Source organism: Rhinoderma darwinii, chromosome 2 (assembly GCF_050947455.1).
Source record: "Rhinoderma darwinii isolate aRhiDar2 chromosome 2, aRhiDar2.hap1, whole genome shotgun sequence".
NCBI lineage: Eukaryota > Metazoa > Chordata > Amphibia > Anura > Rhinodermatidae > Rhinoderma > Rhinoderma darwinii.
This window is the reverse complement of record NC_134688.1, coordinates 52,998,656-53,019,633: the sequence shown is the minus strand read 5'-3', so window position 1 is coordinate 53,019,633 and position 20,978 is coordinate 52,998,656.

Below are 20,978 nucleotides of genomic sequence, written 5' to 3'. Positions count from 1 at the left end.
GGAAAACATTCTTTGTCTTAACATGAACAAACTTGTATGTATTCTGAACTATCAGGCTATAAAATATAAATTTAACAACATGTGTGCAAGCCTTCAGTGCATGCACACATGGTGTTAAAAAAAATCCGGCCTCCTCCTACCCCTTCAGCCGGCCATTCCATCTCCAGAATTGGTGCATTTTTAGGAGTATTATTACACCAATATTTCCTAACCTCTAATTTAAATATAGGATAGTACCTGCTGGCCCAGAATATCCAGCGCACCCGATTGCAAGTGCTGTCAATATCTTTCTTAAATTTATTACTCCACGATCCAACAGGTGTGTAGCGCTCCAAGTTCCTCTTCATCCCTTGGAGGCACGTTCTTCTGGTACCAATCTTAGTACACCATTCCTCTTCTACCTACAACAAATGACCCACTCTTTGCCCACAATATGGGAAAGAATGAGGGGCACATTGCCAATTCGAACTGGAAAACATTCTTTGTCTTAACGTGTGACAAACTTGTATGTATTCTGGACTATTAGACTGTAAAAAATTAATTTAACAACATGTGTGCAAGGCTTCAGTGCATGCACACATGGTGTTAAAAAAAAATCCGGCCTCCTCCTACCCCTTCAGCCAGCCGTTCCATCTCCAGAATTGGTGCATTTTTAGGAGTATTATTACACCAATATTTCCTAACATCTAGTTTAAATATAGGATAGTGCCTGCTTGCCCAGAATATCCAACGCTTCCGATCGCGAGTGCTGTCCATGCCTTTCCTAAATGTGTTACTCCACGATCCAACAGGTGTGTAGCGCGCCAAGTTCCTCTTCATCCCTTGGAGGCGCGTTCTTCTGGTACCAATATTAGTACACCATTCCTCTTCTACCTACAACAAATGACCCATTCTTTGCCCACAATATGGGAAAGAATGAGGGACACAACGCCAATTCGAACTGGAAAACATTCTTTGTCTTAACTTGTGACAAACTTGTATGTATTCTGGACTATCAGACAGTAAAAAATGAATTTAAAACATGTGTGCAAGCCTTCAGTGCATGCACACATGGTGTTAAAAAAAATCCGGCCTCCTCCTACCCCTTCAGCCGGCCATTCCATCTCCAGAATTGGTGCATTTTTAGGAGTATTATTACACCAATATTTCCTAACATCTAGTTTAAATATAGGATAGTACCTGCTGGCCCAGAATATAAAACGCTCCCGATCGCAAGTGCTGTCCATACCCTTCCTAAATGTGTTACTCCACGATCCAACAGGTTTGTAGCGCTCCAACTTCCTCTTCATCCTATGGAGGCGCGTTCTTCTGGTACCAATATTAGTACACCATTCCTCTTCTACCTACAACAAATGACCCATACTTTGCCCACAATATGGGAAAGAATGAGGGGCACAACGCCAATTCGAACTGGAAAACATTCTTTGTCTTAACATGTGACAAACTTGTATGTATTCTGGACTATCAGGCTATAAAAAATGAATTTAACAACATGTGTGCAAGCCTTCAGTGCATGCACACATGGTGTTAAAAAAAATCCGGCCTCCTCCTACCCCTTCAGCCGGCCATTCCATCTCCAGAATTGGTGCATTTTTAGGAGTATTATTACACCAATATTTCCTAACATCTAGTTTAAATATAGGATAGTACCTGCTGGCCCAGAATATCCAACGCTCCCGATCGCAAGTGCTGTACATACCTTTCCTAAATGTGTTACTCCACGATCCAACAGGTTTGTAGCGCGCCAAGTTCCTCTTCATCCTTTGTAGGCGCATTCTTCAGGTACCAATATTAATACACCATTCCTCTTCTACCTACAACAAATGACCCATTCTTTGCCCACAATATGGGAAAGAATGAGGGACACAACGCAAATTCGAACTGGAAAACATTCTTTGTCTTAACGTGTGACAAACTTGTATGTATTCTGGACTATCAGGCTGTAAAAAATGAATTTAACAACATGTGTGCAAGGCTTCAGTGCATGCACACATGGTGTTAAAAAAAATCCGGCCTCCTCCTAACCCTTCAGCCGGCCATTCCATGTCCAGCATTGGTGCATTTTTAGGAGTATTATTACACCAATATTTCCTAACATCTAGTTTAAATATAGGATAGGACCTGCTGGCCCAGAATATCCAACGCTCCCGATCGCAAGTGCTGTCCATACCTTTCCTAAATGTGTTACTCCACGATCCAACAGGTGTGTAGCGCTCCAAGTTCCTCTTCATCCCTTGGAGGCGCGTTCTTCTGGTACCAATATTAGTACTTTATTCCTCATCTACCTACAACAAATGACCCATTCTTTGCCCACAATATGGGAAAGAATGAGGGGCACAACGCCAATTCGAACTGGAAAACATTCTTTGTCTTAACGTGTGACAAACTTGTATGTATTCTGGACTATCAGGCTATAAAAAATGAATTTCACAACATGTGTGCAAGCCTTCAGTGTATGCACACATGGTGTTAAAAAAAATCCGGCCTCCTCCTACCCCTTCAGCCGGCCATTCCATCTCCAGAATTGGTGCATTTTTAGGAGTATTATTACACCAATATTTCCTAACATCTAGTTTAAATATAGGATAGTACCTGCTGGCCCAGAATATCCAACGCTCCCGATCGCAAGTGCTGTCCATACCCTTCCTAAATGTGGTACTCCACGATCCAACAGGTTTGTAGCGCTCCAACTTCCTCTTCATCCCTTGGAGGCGCGTTCTTCTGGTACCAATATTAGTACACCATTCCTCTTCTACCTACAACAAATGACCCATTCTTTGCCCACAATATGGGAAAGAATGAGGGCCACAACGCCAATTCGAACTGGAAAACATTCTTTGTCTTAACGTGTGACAAACTTGTATGTATTCTGGACTATCAGACAGTAAAAAATGAATTTAAAACATGTGTGCAAGCCTTCAGTGCATGCACACATGGTGTTAAAAAAAATCCGGCCTCCTCCTACCCCTTCAGCCGGCCATTCCATCTCCAGAATTGGTGCATTTTTAGGAGTATTATTACACCAATATTTCCTAACATCTAGTTTAAATATAGGATAGTACCTGCTGGCCCAGAATACCAACGCTCCCGATCGCAAGTGCTGTACATACCTTTCCTAAATGTGTTACTCCACGATCCAACAGGTTTGTAGCGCGCCAAGTTCCTCTTCATCCCTTGTAGGCGCATTCTTCTGGTACCAATATTAATACACCATTCCTCTTCTACCTACAACAAATGACCCATTCTTTGCCCACAATATGGGAAAGAATGAGGGGCACAACGCAAATTCGAACTGGAAAACATTCTTTGTCTTAACGTGTGACAAACTTGTATGTATTCTGGACTATCAGGCTATAAAAAATGAATTTAACAACATGTGTGCAAGCCTTCAGTGCATGCACACATGGTGTTAAAAAAAATCCGGCCTCCTCCTACCCCTTCAGCCGGCCATTCCATCTCCAGAATTGGTGCATTTTTAGGAGTATTATTACACCAATATTTCCTAACATCTAGTTTAAATATAGGATAGTACCTGCTGGCCCAGAATATCCAACGCTCCCGATCGCAAGTGCTGTCCATACCCTTCCTAAATGTGTTACTCCACGATGCAACAGGTTTGTAGCGCTCCAACTTCCTCTTCATCCCTTGGAGGCGCGTTCTTCTGGTACCAATATTAGTACACCATTCCTCTTCTACCTACAACAAATGACCCATTCTTTGCCCACAATATGGGAAAGAATGAGGGGCACAACGCCAATTCGAACTGGAAAACATTCTTTGTCTTAACGTGTGACAAACTTGTATGTATTCTGGACTATCAGGCTATAAAAAGTGAATTTAAAAACATGTGTGCAAGCCTCCAGTGCATGCACACATGGTGTTAAAAAAAATCCGGCCCCCTCCTAACCCTTCAGCCGGCCATTCCATCTCCAGAATTGGTGCATTTTTAGGAGTATTATTACACCAATATTTCCTAACATCTAGTTTAAATATAGGATAGTACCTGCTGGCCCAGAATATCCAACGCTCCCGATCGCAAGTGCTGTACATACCTTTCCTAAATGTGTTACTCCACCATCCAACAGGTTTGTAGCGCGCCAAGTTCCTCTTCATCCCTTGGAGGCGCGTTCTTCTGGTACCAATATTAGTATACCATTCCTCTTCTACCTACAACAAATGACCCATTCTTTGCCCACAATATGGGAAAGAAAAAGGGGCACAACGCCAATTCGAACTGGAAAACATTCTTTGTCTTAACGTGTGACAAACTTGTATGTATTCTGGACTATCAGGCTATAAAAAATAAATTTAATTACATGTGTGCAAGCCTCCAGTGCATGCACACATGGTGTTAAAAAAAATCCGGCCTCCTCCTAACCCTTCAGCCGGCCATTCCATCTCCAGAATTGGTGCATTTTTAGTAGTATTATTACACCAATATTTCCTAACATTTAGTTTCAATATAGGATAGTACCTGCTGGCCCAGAATATCCAACGCTTCTGATCGCAAGTGCTGTCCATACCTTTCCTAAATGTGTTACTCCACGATCCAACAGGTTTGTAGCGCGCCAAGTTCCTCTTCATCCCTTGGAGGTGCGTTCTTCTGGTACCAATATTAGTACACCATTCCTCTTCTACCTACAACAAATGACCCATTCTTTGCCCACAATATGGGAAAGAATGAGGGGCACAACGCAAATTCGAACTGGAAAACATTTTTTGTCTTAACGTGTGACAAACTTGTATGTATTCTGGACTATCAGGCTCTAAAAAATGAATTTAATTACATGTGTGCAAGCCTTCAGTGCATGCACACATGGTGTTAAAAAAAATCCGGCCTCCTCCTACCCCTTCAGCCGGCCATTCCATCTCCAGAATTGGTGCATTTTTAGGAGTATTATTACACCAATATTTCCTAACATCTAGTTTAAATATAGGATAGTACCTGCTGGCCAAGAATATCCAACGCTCCCGATCGCAAGTGCTGTCCATACCTTTCCTAAATGTGTTACTCCACGATCCAACAGGTGTGTAGCACGCCAAGTTCCTCTTCATCCCTTAGAGGCGCTTTCTTCTGGTACCAATATTAGTACACCATTCCTCTTCTACCTACAACAAATGACCCATTCTTTGCCCACAATGTGGGAAAGAATGAGGGGCACAACGCCAATTCGAACTGGAAAACATTCTTTGTCTTAACGTGTGACAAACTTGTATGTATTCTGGACTATCAGGCTATAAAAAGTGAATTTAAAAACATGTGTGCAAGCCTCCAGTGCATGCACACATGGTGTTAAAAAAAATCCGGCCTCCTCCTAACCCTTCAGCCGGCCATTCCATCTCCAGAATTGGTGCATTTTTAGGAGTATTATTACACCAATATTTCCTAACATCCAGTTTAAATATAGGATAGTACCTGCTGGCCAAGAATATCCAACGCTCCCGATCGCAAGTTCTGTCCATACCTTTCTTAAACGTGTTACTCCATGATCTAAGAGATGTGTAGCGTGCCAAGTTCCTCTTCATTCCTTGGAGGCACGTTCTTCTGGTACCAATATTAGTACACCATTCCTCTTCTACCTACAACAAATGACGCATTCTTTGCCCACAATATGGGAAAGAATGAGGGGCACAACGCCAATTCGAACTGGAAAACATTATTTGTCTTAACGTGTGACAAACTTGTATGTATTCTGGACTATCAGGCTATAAAAAATGAATTTAACAACATGTGTGCAAGCCTTCAGTGCATGCACACATGGTGTTAAAAAAAAATCCGGCCTCTTCCTACCCTTTCAGCCGGCCATTCCATCTCCAGAATTGGTGAATTTTTAGGAGTATCATTACACCAATATTTCCTAACATCTAGTTTAAATATAGGATAGTACCTGCTGGCCCAGAATATCCAACGCTCCCGATCACAAGTGCTGTCCCTACCTTTCCCAAGTGTGTTACTCCACGATCCAACAGGTGTGTAGCGCGCCAAGTTCCTCTTCATCCCTTGGAGACGCGTTCTTCTGGTACCAATATTAGTACACCATTCCTCTTCTACCTACAACAAATGACCCATTCTTTGCACACAATATGGGAAAGAATGAGGGGCACAACGCCAATTCGAACTGGAAAACATTCTTTGTCTTAACGTGTGACAAACTTGTATGTATTCTGGACTATCAGGCTATAAAAAGTGAATTTAAAAACATGTGTGCAAGCCTCCAGTGCATGCACACATGGTGTTAAAAAAAATCCGGCCTCCTCCTAACCCTTCAGCCGGCCATTCCATCTCCAGAATTGGTGCATTTTTAGGAGTATTATTACACCAATATTTCCTAACATCTAGTTTAAATATAGGATAGTACCTGCTGGTCCAGAATATATAACGCTCCCGATTGCAAGTGCTGTCCATACCTTTCTTAAATGTGTTACTCCAGGATCCAACAGGTGTGTAGCGCGCCAAGTTCCTCTTCATCCCTTGGAGGCACGTTCTTCTGGTACCAATATTAGTACACCATTCCTCTTCTACCTACAACAAATGACCCATTCTTTGCCCACAATATGGGAAAGAATGAGGGGCACAACGCCAATTCGAACTGGAAAACATTCTTTGTCTTAACGTGTGACAAACCTGTATGTATTCTGGACTATCAGGCTGTAAAAAATGAATTTAATAACATGTGTGCAAGCCTTCAGTGCATGCACACATGGTGTTAAAAAAAATCCGGCCTCCTCCTACCCCTTCAGCCGGCCATTCCATCTCCATAAGTGGTGCATTTTTAGGAGTATTATTACACCAATATTTCCTAACATCTAGTTTAAATATAGAATAGTATCTGCTGGCCCAGAATATCCAACGCTCCCGATCGCAAGTGCTGTCCATACCTTTCCTAAATGTGTTACTCCACGATACAACAGGTGTGTAGCGCGCCAAGTTCCTCTTCATCCCTTGGATGCACGTTCTTCTGGTACCAGTATTAGTACACCATTCCTCTTCTACCTACAACAAATGACCCATTCTTTGCCCACAATAAGGGAAAGAATGAGGGGCACAATGCCAATTCGAACTGGAAAACATTCTTTGTCTTAACGTGTGACAAACTTGTATGCATTATGGACTATCAGGCTATAAAAAATGAATTTAACAACATGTGTGCAAGCCTTCAGTGCATGCACACATGGTGTTAAAAAAAAATCCGGCCTCTTCCTACCCTTTCAGCCGGCCATTCCATCTCCAGAATTGGTGAATTTTTAGGAGTATTATTACACCAATATTTCCTTACATCTAGTTTAAAGATAGGATAGTACCTTCTGGTCCAGAATATCCAACGCTCCCGATCGCAAGTGCTGTCCATACCTTTCCTAAATGTGTTACTCCACGATCAAACAGGTGTGTAACGCGCCAAGTTCCTCTTCATCCCTTGGAGGCGCGTTCTTCTGGTACCAATATTAGTACACAATTCCTCTTCTACCTACAACAAATGACCCATTTTTTGCCCACAATATGGGAAAGAATGAGGGGCACAACGCCAATTCGAACTGAATAACATTCTTTGTCTTAACGTGTGACAAACTTGTATGTATTCTGGACTATCAGGCTATAAAAAATGAATTTAACAACATGTGTGCAAGGCTTCAGTGCATGCACACATGGTGTTAAAAAAAATCCGGCCTCCTCCTACCCCTTCAGCCGGCCATTCCATGTCCAGAATTGGTGCATTTTTAGAAGTATTATTACACCAATATTTCCTAACATCTAGTTTAAATATAGGATAGTACCTGCTGGCCCAGAATATCCAATGCTCCCGATCGCAAGTGCTGTCCATACCTTTCCTAAATGTGTTACTCCACGATCCAACAGGTGTGTAGCGCGCCAAGTTCCTCTTCATCCCTTGGAGGCGCGTTCTTCTGGTACCAATATTAGTACACCATTCCTCTTCTACCTACAACAAATGACCCATTCTTTTCCCACAATATGGGAAAGAATGAGGAGCACAACGCCAATTCGAACTGGAAAACTTTCTTTGTCTTAACATTAATAAACTTGTATGTATTCTGGACTATCAGGCTATAAAAAATAAATTTAACAACATGTGTGCAAGCCTTCAGTGCATGCCAAACTGTTGGGAAAAGAAAATACTATAACGTCTTGGTGCCACAGATCGCATCTTGTCTGGCATGCAAGCTTACAAACCCTCTCTGCACAGAGAATCCCTGTGACATCATTAGTGATGTCACAGGGTTCCCTATCAACTTCGCCAATGCAGAAGCAGCTCTTTAACATCCGGCAGCTATCCATATGAGCGCGTGTTTAGGGCTTTTTGTAACAGGGAATTCATTATTTTATTCCCTGTCACTTTACAGGATCGGGCTGCCAGTGTGACAGCCCGATTGTAACGATGGGATTGTATGCAGGATCGCGCAGTGTTATAAACACATGTAAATGAACAGGTTCCTGGCACAGGGATGAGTCCATTAGCCCACTAATTTACGTGGCTGGGGCGGGAAGGGGGTTCAATTGCACGGTATTTGGTGTCAGAAAGATGTCATACTCCACAGCAGCCACTAGATGGATCCACCGTCTAAATTTACAATCCGCATACCTTCAATATAAGCTTCCCATTCTATGGCCGGGGATGCTGCTACAGGAGAAGTGAGTGACTACACTGTCCATATATGGACACAGCGAAGTCACTCACTTCTGCAGCGGAATCCCTGACTCTATGGCCGGGGATTCCGCTACAGGAGAAGTGAGTGACTACACTGTCCATATATGGACACAGCGATGTCACTCACTTCTGCAGCGGAATCCCCGACTCTATGGCCGGGGATTCTGCTACAGGAGAAGTGAGTGACTACACTGTCCATATATGGACACAGCGATGTCACTCACTTATGCAGCGGAATCCACGACTCTATGGCCGGGGATTCCGCTACAGGAGAAGTGAGTGACTACACTGTACATATATGGACACAGTGACGTCACTCACTTCTGAAGCAGAATTCCCGACCTGTGGCAGGGGGCTGGGTGGCATCACCTACAGGGGGCTGGGTGGAATTACCTACCAGGGGGGCTGTGGCATTATCTACAAAGGGCTGCGTGTGGCAACAAATTTAATTGAAATTCATCCGATTTTAAAACGGACAGGGAAAAAAACGGATGCAAATCGGGTCCAAATCGGCCGGTAAAAACGGCAACTCGGCCCGGAACGGATGCAAACCGGATGCAAACCGGCCGGGAAAATCGGCCAAAAACGGCCGATTTTCCCGGCCGACACTCGGACCATGTCGTGTGAATGAGGCCTCAGAGTCGTGTTACACTGCAATACATTAGTATTGCAGTATATCGTGCAAGCGATCTAACGATGATATAAAATGAAATGAAATAACAAGTGATCAAAAAGTCTCACGTACCCCAAAATGGTACCAATATAAACTGCAGCTCGCCCTGCAAAAATAAGCCCTCACACGGCTAAATCAACAGAAAAATAAAAACGTTATGGCTCTCAGAATGTGGCGACAAAACTCAAATTTTATTTTTAACAATCAGTTTTTTCCTTGTAAAAGTAGTAAAACATAAAGAAAAAAATATAAATTTGGTATCGCTGTAATCGTATCGACCCGCAGAATAAATTTAACATGCCGTTTTTATCGGACGGTGAACGCCGTAAAAACAAAACCACCCAAAAGGTTGAGGAATCGCTGTTTTTTTCCTATTCCTCACGAGATATATATTTTTTCTTGTTTCCCACTATATTATATGGTACAAAAAATGCTGCTGTGAAAATCTACAACTCGTCCCGCAAAAAACAAGTCCCATACGGCAATATTGATGGAAAAATAAAAGAGTTATGGTTTTTGGAAGGTGGGGAGGAAAAAACAAATGTTCAAATCCGAAAAATGGCTGCGGAGGGAAGGGGTTAATACAGAATCCATATAAATGACCACATATCATCAGTAGACAACTTTATATCAAGTTCATCTAATCTAAATATACAACCATATATATATATATATATATATATATATATATATATACACACATACAAACTCTAGTTATAGCAAAGACAATGCTGTTTATACTAAAACCAAGCAGAAGAACTAGAAGTCCCAGCAAATGTATTCAAATAATGGTTGGTAGAACCACAGATCCCAGCAATTTCAGTTCAATGGAGTTCATAAAAAAACAGGCACTTTACAATGTTCTTTTGTAGAACTATAAGTCTCAGCAACTCTAAATCAGATGTATATAGATACCACTAAAGATATTCTTATCTTCACATACAGTATATACTCACAAATGTTTCTCATTACAATATGGAGGGGGCTCTATTGGTCTTCTTATAATCCACAGGTAATACCACAGATGAATCCTCACTGGTTTTCTTTATAATCCACAAGTAGTAGGCAGATATTTCCTCACTGTAGGCCCATCTCAGAGGCAACCCACACAGAGGCCACCACACAGGTTCAACTGCCATCCACACAAAGATAGGTAGACTCACCATGGGTCCAACTGTCATCCACACAAAGATAGGTAGACTCTCCCTGGCTCCAATTGTCATCCACACGAAGATAGGTAGACTCTCCCTGGCTCCAATTGTCATCCACACGAAGATAGGTAGACTCTCAGTGGCTCCAACTGTCATTCACAGGTAGTTTGGTTGACTCTCACTGGCTCTATTTGTAATCCTCATATAGGTAATGACTGCAGTCCAATCTCACTGTCAGCCTATACAGAGGCTATTATTATCCTGGACACAGGCTATGGTCTATAACTCAACTCCTAAGTCACAGTCTTCTGTTGGGTCCTCTTCAAATATCATCAAAAAAGAAAAGATTTCCATTGGCTGCTCTGCTTGGGGGTGGGACTTTCTGTAGGCAGCTCTCCTATTGGCCAGTGGGGGGGTCTTCTGGTAGGCGGAGCTTCCTCTCTCCAATGACTCTTTATCTTGGCTTACTATCGCTGGTGCTGTTGCTTCTGTCCTATCAGCATCATCGCCACTCCTGCTCCTGTGACTCTCTTCGGGCCCTCTTCAGCTCCTGATTCCATTTTGAATTGCCTCTGTGCCACAGTTACCATAGTAACAGTAATCCAGTGGCCTATCAACAGAACAAAGGCCTTTATATAGGCCCATACATTAAAAAAAAAAAGCTGTTTCTCCCCCTCACACATACAAGGATGCAGCCGCAAGCGGCCGAAAATGCACGTCAGTGCAGTGGAAATTCCCACACGATTTAACCCGTTAATCGTGTGGCCATTCGCCATCGCATGAAGCTTGGTTTAGTCGCGTGCAGCTTCCGACAAGTCTGTTATTACCCCCAGATTCCGCAGCTTTATTCGCTAGCTGAGTCAGCCAATAACGAAGTCTGCTCATTATCTAACCCAGATAAGCTGCCAAATGTCCGCAACTCACATGTGGAGTAGAAAGCTTTACAGCTACAGATGATAGTTAGTTCTGCAAATGAGGGCAGGTGCAGGTCAGTGCAAGAGTCAGACGATCTTTAGGGCAGGGCCAGTCTCCCAGTAGACATTTACGGCCGCACCAAACTTAGGCCCGTGGATCAGTTAGCATGGCTGCAATTACTTACCGCTCCTCAGACTTCTTCTCCTCCTTTTGTGCCGTCTGCAACACATTGCGTCCTGACGCCGTCCAGCGTTAGGACGTGGTGAGTGGTGGCTGTAATGCGTGGCGGATGGCAGAAGAGGAGGAGAAGACGCCGGGGAGAAAAAAGCGGTACGTATAAGTAAGCGTCTGATCTGGGGTAAGCGTCTGATCTGGGGTCTGATTAGTTTAGGGGGTCTGGTCTGAGGTCAGATTAATTTAGGGGCCTGGACTGGGATCTGATTGGTTAGGGGATCTGGTTAATTAGAGGAATCAGTCACCGCATTAGTGTTAGGAAGGAATTTCTATATATTCATGAGCTCCTGACTCCCCCTGCCCACTGTTTGATAGCTTTCTTGCTATGCACAGTAATTGGGAGAAAACTGTCAATAAGCGTTGGCTGGGGGGGGGGGGGGTGACAGCTTATGAATATGATGGACTCATTCTCCACAATGCGATGCAAGCGCTACAGCAAATAGAGTGTACATTTTACAAAAACTACACCACAGGCAGACATAACACTCACAAATCTGAAATCAGTTTTTCTGTCTCTACATTATGCTGCCCTGAGAGAGAGCATCATAGAGGTGGTGATAGATTTCCTCTAAGGGGTCTGGTGTCTGAATTTATTTGTGTTGCCATAGGTGTTGGGAATGGCTGTAAAACAAAGGGGCCAAATATGTGTCAGCATCAAACTCTACAGTCGGCAGAAAAAGTCGTCATAATGGCCTGAAATGAAAAGAGAAAGGCTACATACGGAGAAGATGTCACCTGTGAATCACTGGATATATAGAGGAGCTGTCACCTCTCCTGACCTCTCAGGCAATGCCTCTGCACAAAAAAGCATAATAAGCAATGCATTTCTATGCAGCAATGTATATGTATACCGGCCCGACGGAGGCCAAAAGTACACTCTTTTAGCCTCTGCGAGTGAATACAGGCCAATTGGTAAGTTTGGCACATTTGCTGGGAGCTTTACCCTGCATATACGCCAAAAGTAGGGCTAAAACGTGATGTGAACAGAGTCTATTGACAGGCTTGGTGACTGTTGCCAATGATAACCAGCAGAATTTTGAATGCAGCTCATGGACAATGTAGATGTCACATGACTGCATGTCCATGATGGTTGATAGTTTACATATAGTCACAATGTTTCTGAAGAGTGGACCCTGGGGAGATTTTCTACAAAATGTGTGTTATAAAATGTCACCTTTTTTATCATATCCTAAAAAAAAACAAATAAACCCTTTAACCCCTTCCCGCAAAGCGCAGTACTATTACGTTGCGGTGATAGTGCGGGCTCAGGAGCTGAGCCCGCACCATCACCGCCAGGTGACAGCTGTATGTTACTAGCATCCGATATGGCTGATTAACCCCTCAGATGCTGCGTTCAATAGAGATCGCAGCATGTGAGGAGTTTTTAGGTATTGACACCCCAGCAACGTGATCGCTGAGTTGCCGGTGGCTGCAAAGGCTATCAGAGGCCTAATACTTAACTTCCAGTTTGCCAGCAATGGAAGCCTCCTATGCCCCGCTCGGCAGCGGGGCCTAAAAGGCTTCCTGTACCATCGTCAAGATGGCGCCGGCTCAGCTTCCGGCTCAGAAGCTGTGCCGGCGTCATCAGCAGTGGGTGTCCGCTGTATGTTACAGCAGACAACCCTCTGTAATGGCAGTAACCGGAGCTAGCCACCGTGCACGCAAAAATAAAAAAGTTATGGTTCTTAGAATATGGCGACGCAGAAAACAAATGATTTTATTAAAAAAAGTGATTTTATTGTGCAAAAGCTGCAATACATTAAAAAAAACTATATAAATTTGGTGTCACCGTAATCGTATCAATCCGCAGAATAAAGTTAACATGTGATTTAGGGAGCACTGTGGATGCCGAAAAAAAAAACCAATAAACAACTATTCCAGAATTGCTTGTTTTTGGTAATTTCCTTTACCAAAAAATGAAATAAAAAGTGATCAAAAAGTCGTATGTGTTCTAAAATGGTACCAATAAAATCTACAGCCCGTCTGGCAAAAAACAAGCCCGCACACCGCTCAATCAACTGAAAAATAAAAAAGTTATGGCACTAGTAATGCGGTGATGAAAAACATCTCAATGCGCAGGCCGGAGGGGAACATTCCTTCAGTTTCAGGGCCACAGTATTGAGGAACTAGGAAGATAAGGGACATAGCACATCCCCTGGAAGCGAGGGTGCCCGTATTATACCAGCGGAAAACTTTCCCAGCAATATTTCCCAAACTACAAAGGAGAAAAAGTCCCCAAAAGGTGCAGAGCGTTACAAAAGGGGGATAAGAAAGAAAAGCGTTTATCAGTGTGACACCGGCCTGTGCATAACGGATCGCTTCACATCGTAACACACATCTATGGATAATTGTATTATTTACCCCATTATTATACCCTCTTATTATGCCCTGATGTTCTCCACACAGATTACATATGCCACCACATTATAAACTGAAATACCAGCAAAACCCCAAACAGAAAAACGAACTAGGAAAATCCATGCTCAAAATGGCGGCCTTTCACTTCTTAGCCGTACAGTGTGCCCAAACAGCAATTTATGGCCACAAGTAAGGCATTACCATACCCGGGAGAACCCGCTTAACAATTTATGGGGTAAGATTCTCTAGGGGCACAACATATTGTGCGGTGAATAGGCATATCAGTGGAAAAATTGCAATTTTCCCTTTGCACCATCCACTGCATATTCATTTCTGAAAAACACCTGTGGAGTGAGTCTAAATTCTCACTACACCCCTTGATAAATGCCTTTAGGGGTGTCGTTTCTAAAACGGGGTCACTTTTGTTTGGTACATCAGTGGTTTTGCAAATGCAACATGGCGTCCGTAAACCATTCCAGCAAAATCTACGCTCCAAAAGATAAATACCGCTCCTTTACTTCTGAATGCTCCCATATACGTAAACAGCTGATTATAACCACATATGGGGTGTTACCGTACTCGGGAGAAATTTCTTTACAAATGTTGGCATGCTTTTTCTTCTCTATTACTTGTAAAAATGAAAAATGTTGATCTAAAACTACATCTTGGTGGAAAAAATTATTTTTCATTTTCATGGCTTAATTCTAATTAATTCAGCAAAAAACCTTTGGGATCAAAATTTTCACTATACCCCTAGATGATTCCTCAGGGGGTGCAGTTTCCCAAATGGAGTCACTTTTGGGGTGTTTCCATTGTACTAGTACTACAGGAGCTCAGCAAATGTGACATGGCGCCCAGAAACCATTCCAAAGTCCAAATGGTGCTCCTTCCATTCTGAGCCGTACCGTGTGTCCAAACAGATGTTTATGACCACATGTGGGGTATTTTTTTACTCGGGAGAAATGTCTTTACAAATTTTACGATGCTTTTTCTCCTTTAGTCCTTGTGGAAATTAAAAAAAATTAGCTAAACCTACATTTTATTTGAAAAAAATGTAGATTTTCATTTTCACAGCCTACTTCCAAAAATTTCTGCAAAAAACCTGTGGGGTCAAACTGCTCACTGTACCCCTAGATAATTTCCTCAAGGGGTATAGTCTCCAAAATGGGGTCACTTGTTGTGGGTTTCCACTGTTTTGTCCCCTCAGGGGCTTTGCAAATGCGACATGGCCTCCGCAAACCATTCCTGCTAAATTTGAGTTCCAAAAGCCAAATGGCGCTCTTTCCCTTCTAAGCCCAGCTGTGTGTCCAAACAGCCGTTCATGACCACATGTGGGTTATTGTTTTACTCGGGAGAAATTGCTCTACAAATGTTGTGGTGCTTTTTCTACTTTAGTTCTTTTGGAAATGAAAGAAAATTAGCTAAAGCTACATTTTATTTTAAATAATGTAGATTTTCACTTTCATGGCCTAGTTCCAAAAATTTTTGAAAAAAAACTGGCAGGTCAAAATGCTTGCTACACCCCTAAATAAATTCCTCGAATGGTGTAGTTTCCCAAATGGGGTCACTTTTGGGGGGCTTCCAATGTTTTAGTTCCACAAGACCTCTTCAAAGCTGACATGGTACCTAAAATATATTCTAATAAAAAGGAGGCCCAAAATCCTCTAGGTGCTACTTTTTCTTCGGAGGCTGGTGCTTCAGTCCAGTAGCACACTAGAGCCACATGTGGGATATTTCCTAAAACTGGAGAACATGGGTAATAAATATTGAGTTGCATTTCTCTGGTAAAACCTTCTGTGGTACAAAAAAAATGGATTCAAAATGAATTTCTGGAAAAAAATAATGAACTTTGTCAATTTCACCTCTACTTTGCCTTAATTCCTGCGCAATGTCTAAAGGGTTGAGAAACTTTCTAAATGCTGTTTTGAATACTTTGAGGGGTGCAGTTTTTAAAATGGGGTGACTTATTGGGGGTTTCTAATATCTAAGGACCTCAAAGCCACTTAACAACTGAACTGTCCCCTGTAAAAATAGCATTTTGACATTTTTTTGAAAATGTGAGAAATTGCTGCTAAAATTCTAAGCCTTGTAACGTCCTAGAAAAATACAAGGATGTTCAAAAAACGATGCCAAACTAAAGTAGACATATGGGGGATGTTAATTAGCAACAATTTTGTGTGGTATAACTATTTGTCTTACAAGCAGATACATTTAAATTGAGAAAAATGCAAATTTTTGCAATTTTTCGCTAAATTTTGGTGTTTTTCACAATTAAATACTGATTGTATCGGGCAAATTTTGCCAGTATCATAAAGTCCAATGTGTCACGAGAAAAGAATCTCAGAATCGCTTGGATAGGTAAAAGCATTCCGGAGTTATTACCACATAAAGTGAAACATGTCAGATTTGAAAAATGAGGCTCTGTCAGGAAGGTCAAAAGTGGCCAAAGAGGGAAGGGGTTAAGCTTACTGGTCTATAATTACCCAGGGAAGACCTAGAGCCCTTTTTGAAAATAGTCACCACATTTTCCCTGCGCCAGTCCCTTGGCACTATATCGGTCACTAGAGAATCTCTAAATATTATGAAGAGGGGGACAGAAATAACTGAACTAAGCTCTTTAACCCCTTCAGGACCCAGCCACTCTTGGACCAAATGTCACAGCCTCATTTTTTAAATCTGACGTGTGTTACTATATGTGGTAATAACTTGGGAATGCTTTTACCTATCCAAGCGATTCTGAGATTGTTTTCTCGTGACATATTGTACTTTAAGTTAGTGAAAAAATGTGGTCGATATATTCAATATTTTTGTGTGAAAAACACCAAAATTTAGAGAAAATTTGCAAAAAATTAGCATTTTCTAAATTCAAATGTATCTGCTTGTAAGACAGATAGTTATACCACACAAAATAGTTACTAGCTAACATTTCCCATATGTCTACTAAAGATTGGCATCATTTTTTGAACATACTTTTATTTATTTTTTTTATAAGTTTAGCAGCAATTTCTCACATTTTCAAGAAAATTTAAAAAGCCTATTTTTTAGGGACCAGTTCAGTTCTGAAGTGGCTTTGAGGGCCCCAACATTTGTAAAGCAACTTTTCCAGAGTACGGAAATACCCAACATGTGGTCATAAACTGCTGTTTGGGCAAGCAGCAGGACTCAGAAGGTAAGGCACGCCATTTAGCTTTTGGAGTACAGATTTTGCTGGTTTGATTTCTCGGCACCATGTCGCATTTGTAAAGCTCCTAAGGTACCAGTACAGTGAAAAAAAAGTGACTCCATTTGGCAAACTACACCCATTGAGGAATTCATATAGGGGTTTAGTGAGCATTTTGACCCCACAGGTGTCTCATATATTTTATTAGAAATGGGCAGTGAAAATTAAAAATTACATTATTTTCCAATAAGATGCAGCATTAGTTCAAAATTTTTCATTTTCTCAACAAATAAAGGAGAAAAAGCACCATAACATTTGTAAAGCAACTTCTTCAGAGTAGGGAAATACCCCACACGTGGTCATAAACTGCTATTTGGACACACAGCAAGGCTCTAAAGGGAAGGAGCGCCATTTAGGATTTGGAGTGGAGATTTATTATTTTTTGACACCATGTTGCATTGAGCTATAGTACCAGTACAGTGGAACCCCCGATAAATTACCCCATTTTGGAAACTAGATCCCTCAAAGAATTTATCTAGGGGTGTAGTGTTTTGCAAAAATGAGTAAACTTTAGATGTTGCAGATTGAAAATTGCTGTTTCCCCCAGATATGCCATTTCAGTGCCCAATGTGTTGTGCCCAGCTTGTACCACCGTAGACACACATCCCATAAATCGTTAAGCGGTTTCTCCAGAATACAGTAATACCCCATATGTGGTCATAAATTGCCGTTTCGGCACACTGCCAGGCTCAGTTGGACCACCATTTGGCTTTTAAAGCGCAGATTTTGTTTGGTGTTTTAGTGGTATTTTATCTTATAATGTGGGGGCATATGAAAGCTGGGCGGAGTACATCAGGGTACATGTAAACTGGGTGGAGTACATCAGGGTATATGTAATATGTGCGGAGTACATCAGGGTATATGTAAGATGGGCAGAGTACATCAGGGTATATGTAATATGTGAGGAGTACATCAGGGTATATGTAATATGCGGGGAGTACATCAGGGTATATGTAATATGTGAGGAGTACATCAGGGTATATGTAATATGTGAGGAGTACATCAGGCTATATGTAAACTGTGAGGAGTACATCAGGGTATATGTAATATGTGAGGAGTACATCAGGGTATATGTAAGCTGTGAGGAGTACATCAGGATATATGTAATATGTGCGGAGTACATCAGGGTATATGTAATATGTGCGGAGTACATCAGGGTATATGTAAACTGTGAGGAGTACATCAGGGTATATGTAATATGTGCGGAGTACATCAGGGTATATGTAATATGTGAGGAGTACATCAGGCTATATGTAAACTGTGAGGAGTACATCAGGGTATATGTAATATGTGAGGAGTACATCAGGGTATATGTAAGCTGTGAGGAGTACATCAGGATATATGTAATATGTGCGGAGTACATCAGGGTATATGTAATATGTGCGGAGTACATCAGGGTATATGTAAACTGTGAGGAGTACATCAGGGTATATGTAATATGTGCGGAGTACATCAGGGTATATGTAATATGTGCGGGTACATCAGGGTATATGTAATATGTGAGGAGTACATCAGGCTATATGTAAACTGTGAGGAGTACATCAGGGTATATGTAATATGTGCGGAGTACATCAGGGTATATGTAATATGTGCGGGTACATCAGGCTATATGTAAGCTGTGAGGAGTACATCAGGGTATATGTAATATGTGAGGAGTACATCAGGCTATATGTAAACTGTGAGGAGTACATCAGGGTATATGTAATATGTGCGGGTACATCAGGGTATATGTAAGCTGTGAGGAGTACATCAGGCTATATGTAAGCTGGGCTGAGTACATCAGGCTATATGTAAACTGTGAGGAGTACATCAGGGTATATGTAATATGTGAGGAGTACATCAGGGTATATGTAATATGTGAGGAGTACATCAGGGTATATGTAAACTGTGAGGAGTACATCAGGCTATATGTAATATGTGAGGAGTACATCAGGGTATATGTAATATGTGAGGAGTACATCAGGGTATATGTAATATGTAAGGAGTACATCAGGGTATATGTAATATGTGCGGAGTACATCAGGGTATATGTAATATGTGCGGAGTACATCAGGGTATATGTAATATGTGAGGAGTACATCAGGGTATATGTAATATGTGAGGAGTACATCAGGCTATATGTAAACTGTGAGGAGTACATCAGGGTATATGTAATATGTGCGGGTACATCAGGGTATATGTAATATGTGAGGAGTACATCAGGCTATATGTAAGCTGTGAGGAGTACATCAGGGTATATGTAATATGTGCGGAGTACATCAGGGTATATGTAATATGTGAGGAGTACATCAAGCTATATGTAAGCTGTGAGGAGTACATCAGGCTATATGTAAACTGTGAGGAGTACATCAGGGTATATGTAATATGTGAGGAGTACATCAGGGTATATGTAAGCTGGGCGGAGTACATCAGGGTATATGTAATATGTGAGGAGTACATCAGGGTATATGTAATATGCGCGGAGTACATCAGGGTATATGTAATATGTGAGGAGTACATCAGGGTATATGTAAGCTGGGCGGAGTACATCAGGGTATATGTAATATGTGCGGGTAGATCAGGCTATATGTAAGCTGGGCGGAGTACATCAGTGTATATGTAAGCTGGGCGGAGTACATGAGGGTATATGTAAGCTGGGCGGAGTACATCAGGGTATATGTAAGCTGGGCGGAGTACATCAGGATATATGTAATATGTGCGGGTAGATCAGGGTATATGTAAGCTGGGCGGAGTACATTAGTGTATATGTAAGCTGGGCGGCGTACATCAGGGTATATGTAATATGTGCGGGTAGATCAGGGTATATGTAAGCTGGGCGGAGTACATCAGTGTATATGTAAGCTGTGCGGGTAGATCAGGGTATATGTAAGCTGGGCGGAGTACATCAGGGTATATGTAATATGTGCGGGTAGATCAGGGTATATGTAAGCTGGGCGGAGTACATCAGTGTATATGTAAGCTGGGCGGCGTACATCAGGATATATGTAATATGTGCGGGTAGATCAGGGTATATGTAAGCTGGGCTGAGTACATCAGGCTATATGTAAACTGTGAGGAGTACATCAGGGTATATGTAATATGTGCGGGTAGATCAGGGTATATGTAAGCTGGGCGGAGTACATCAGTGTATATGTAAGCTGGGTGGAGTACATCAGGATATATGTAATATGTGCGGGTAGATCAGGGTATATGTAGGCTGGGCGGAGTACATCAGTGTATATGTAAGCTGGGCGGAGTACATGAGGGTATATGTAAGCTGGGCGGAGTACATCAGGGTATATGTAAGCTGGGCGGAGTACATCAGGATATATGTAATATGTGCGGGTAGATCAGGGTATATGTAAGCTGGGCGGAGTACATTAGTGTATATGTAAGCTGGGCGGCGTACATCAGGGTATATGTAATATGTGCGGGTAGATCAGGGTATATGTAAGCTGGGCGGAGTACATCAGTGTATATGTAAGCTGTGCGGGTAGATCAGGGTATATGTAAGCTGGGCGGAGTACATCAGGGTATATGTAATATGTGCGGGTAGATCAGGGTATATGTAAGCTGGGCGGAGTACATCAGTGTATATGTAAGCTGGGCGGCGTACATCAGGATATATGTAATATGTGCGGGTAGATCAGGGTATATGTAAGCTGGGCTGAGTACATCAGGCTATATGTAAACTGTGAGGAGTACATCAGGGTATATGTAATATGTGCGGGTAGATCAGGGTATATGTAAGCTGGGCGGAGTACATCAGTGTATATGTAAGCTGG